Consider the following 3,998-nt stretch of genomic DNA (forward strand, 5'->3'; position numbering starts at 1 on the left):
GTTAGGTCACAAAGTAAGATGGGAGGTATTCCATCTATCCCAGATTTTATTAAATTTGCCCGGGCAACCCCTATTCTGATAGAGTGTACGCTCATATGGGACAATTGTATTCACCAACTCGATCCAGGACCCAAGGGAGGGGGGTGAGTTCCCATCCACCGCAATGCTAACATCTTCCGTGACAGAAATAGCGTTTCTCGTAAAAAAATCCCAACATAATGTTCCCAAGCCTCCTCGCCCATACTCCGAACAGACAGACCAAGGGTTCAAGAGGAACCGGGATTGATAGCAGAGAAGTCAATAACGACGTTACCTCCCTCCAATATTGAAAAATAATGGGGCACTGCCATATCATATGTATGAAGTCGGCATCTGGCGAATGGCAACGCAAACATTCCGACGTTGAATATCGACCCATCCGAAAAAGTCTCATTGGAGTCAAATATGACTGATAAATTATGTATAACTGGGTCATCTTATTAATTGATGTGGATACTATAAGGGGGGAGTCTAGAATTTCTTCCTATTCTTCATTTTGCATATCAGGGATAAGTCCCTCCTACTTGCCTTTAACCGAATCTATAGCTGAGTTCGTTCCCATCGATAACAGATATGTGTACAGAGATGAAATAAGACCCTGAGGTCCCTGTGATTTAAGAATACCTATCAGGGGCAAGGATGAAATGTTGCGGTTTGCTCCCACATTTCTAATATATGACTGAATGGCTGATCTTAGTTACAGGTAACGAAAAAATTGAGATCTTGGGAAAACATATTTAGCTTGCAGCTGTTCAAAGGACATAAAGACCCCCTGATCGTATAAATCTCCCACCGAGAAAACCCATAGGAAACCCAAAAACCTGCAGATGGGTGATCTACCAACATTGGGAAATAACCATTATCCCATAAAGGCATTTCAGCCATAATATCCCCAAACCCAATAACTTTTTTAATTTGTCTCGAATTCGATCGCGCCAATCGGAGCATGGGTAACAAGCGGGGAGCGTTTATTTTTTCTGATTCCAGAAGACCCAACGGACACTTAGCACTAGCAAAGCAAACCAGGTGACTTTCAGAGTTAGGGAGACAGTTATTTGGCATCCATTTACATAGTGCCCAAGCCTGTCCCGCCAGATAGTATAAAAAAAAATACGGTAATGTCGCTCCTCCCCCCTGCTTAGATCTCTGCAAAGTAGTTAATTTAAGTTTAGGCCTGCTTTTCCCCCATATGAATGAAGCAACTTGAGAGTAAGTTGGTGAAAAAGGATTTCGGTACAGTTACTGCGCTGTGTTGAAGACAATAATTGAATTTAGGGTGCAATATCATTTTAATGAGGTTAATGCGGCCTGCTACAGATAATGGAAGCTTACTCCAAGATGTAAATTTCGATTTAGCGTAATCTAGCTAAGGGAGAATGTTGAGTTGTATGTCCGACCTACTATGTTGGGACATATATATACCCAGATACTTAAAGTCAGATACTATGGGCAACGAGGAAAGAATATTAAGATTAGATGCTGGGGACTGAGAGAGAGGTAATAGGGCAGATTTAGCCCAGTTAATATATAGGCCTGAGAACCCACTAAATTTAACTATGGTAGCAATCACCCTCGGTAACGTCTCTTCTGTGTTATCAGGGCCGGCCCGAGAGATTACGGCACCCTAGGCGAAACTATTTTGTTGCGCCCCTACTATTCTTGGCAGTAGATGAAAACTTGGGATATAAATTTAGGAGCAAAATAAACCACAACCACAATGATTAATTAACTCTCTCCTAACTCTTTAATCTTCTGAGAAGTTGTATAGGACAAATATATACAAAGTAATCAATAACACAAAACAAAAACGACCATAGGTAATTAAAATTTTAGTTTCCTTGCCTTTTTTTTGGAAAAGGATGACACTAAGATTAATTTGTTTAGCAACTTCAGATTCTATCGAAATTGTTGCCAACCCAACCAACCTCTCTTGCGTCATATTTGCCCTTAAATATGTTTTAATTAGCTTTAGTTTTGAGAAGCTTCTCTCTCCTGAGGCCACGGACACAGGCAGAGTCAAAAGAATTCTTAGAGCCACCACCAGGTTGGGGACACTTTCTTTCAAGTCAGATTTAAGCAAAAGTTCAAGAACGTCTTTTGGTGATGAATCTTCTGGAACACGTCTTGACATTGCCTGCAGTTCACCACATAGCTCTATGGCATCGATGTCTTTTACTTCGTTGTGTGTAAGAGACTTTTCCAGAGCTTTACACTTATCCAGAACAAATTTGCTTGGTTTTCCCTCAAGTGAACGGATGTGGTACAAAAATCCAAATTTCAATTCCATTTCTTTCAGCTGAGTGAACCGGTCATCAACTGAATTTATATCAGTATCTAAGATCGCAACGTAAAAGTTAATTTTGAAACTCTGTTTCTCATCTCTTATGGGCTCATCTTTCCCTTCATAAGAGAACTGTCTGGTTTTTTTTCTTTAAACGTTTTGGCACAGAACTTGACTCAAAATTAGCTGGTATGCCAAGCTCTTCTGCGACTTCCCTCGCATTAACTAACAGCTTCTCAAACTCTTCATCGCTTCTTAATGATTGCAGATATTTCTTTGTTTTGTCAAGGTGTTGAGAAGCAGCAGCTAAATCGAATTCTTTCGACTGACTTGTCAAATTGATTTCGTACAAAATGTTGAACCATACTAGAACAGATGTAACAAAAGAAAAGGTTCCAACTTGTTTAGCTTCTAGCCGGGAGACATTTCCAGAGCTTCCTGTGAGACTAATATTTTCTGCTATGTCCATTAGGGCATCATGGACTTTGCTCAATTGGTAACGGAGGGGGGCCAGAGCATCAATTCTACTTTCCCACCTTGTTTCGCTTAGAGGTTTTAGAGTCAGAGATGGCAAATGACGCACGAGTACTTCCCAACGCTGAGTTGACGAAGAGAAAATTACGTAGAGATTTTGAACTAACAGGAAAAAAGTTGTCGCTCCAAAACAACATTTAGCGGCATCGTTGACGACTAAGTTTAGAGAATGGGAGCTGCAAGGCACAAAGAATGCACGTGGGTTTATGTCCAAAATTCATTGTAGTCCAATGTTTTTTCCCTTCATGTTGCTCCCATTGTCATAGCCTTGCCCTCATAAGTTGTCCACAGAGAGCGACAGTTCTTCAAATTTGTTCAAGACAGCGGCTGTCAAACCACCTCCAGTTGTATCAGAAACAGGAATGAATCCCAAGAGGTGCTCTTTAATTTCAAACTTTTTGTCTTCTGATGTGGAAACAAACCGAACAATGACAGTCATTTGTTCAACATGAGACACGTCAGAAGTACAATCCAGCACTACAGAAAAATATTTTGCAGTTTTGACATCGTCAAGAATCTTTTCCTGAATACCATTACTTAGCAGTTGAATCATCTCATTCTGTATTGTTTTTCCCAAATAATGTGCATGAATCTCTTTGTCTCGGATTTTCCGAATGTGCTCACACATGATGGGATCGAACATAGCCAAATACTCCACAAATTTCAAAAAGTTCCCATTATTAGATGCAAACAATGCATCATTTGATCCACGGAACGCTAAGTTTTGCGTACCTAGTACCCCTCACTAGAGCTATCAACCTTTCTAAAATTTGATGCCAGTATTTTTCTTGCTCTTCAATTTTGCGTAAGTGTTCTTCGTCAATGGTCTTGTTCATCTTAAGTCTATTTTCGAGTTCCTTCCATTTTTGAAAGCTAATCATGTGATCTTTGCTTTTTTCGTGGCTGGCTAAAATAGCAGATATGTTTTTCCAGTCACTTACACCATCAGTACCTAAGGCTGAGCGTTTGATGATTCCTAGTTGAAGTGATGAGTCTGGAAACAACGTGCAGCAAAAACAAAAAACTGAATTTTTCTGAATAGAATACGTTAGCCAATTGCGTTCAAGACTTTCACCATTGACAAGACGACGTTTATAGTGAACACAAGAAAATTTTCTTCGATTAGTGTCCAAATGAAAATCGA

At 40.0% G+C, this 3,998-nt stretch overlaps 1 pseudogene; it reads right to left on the reverse strand.

Annotated features, from left to right (window-relative positions):
- Positions 1 to 1,782: 1,782 nt before the first annotated feature.
- On the reverse strand, positions 1,783 to 3,690 carry LOC143775116 (zinc finger MYM-type protein 1-like; annotated as a pseudogene).
- Between the last annotated feature and the right edge of the window lie 308 nt (positions 3,691 to 3,998).

Source organism: Ranitomeya variabilis, chromosome 5, assembly GCF_051348905.1.
Source record: "Ranitomeya variabilis isolate aRanVar5 chromosome 5, aRanVar5.hap1, whole genome shotgun sequence".
NCBI lineage: Eukaryota > Metazoa > Chordata > Amphibia > Anura > Dendrobatidae > Ranitomeya > Ranitomeya variabilis.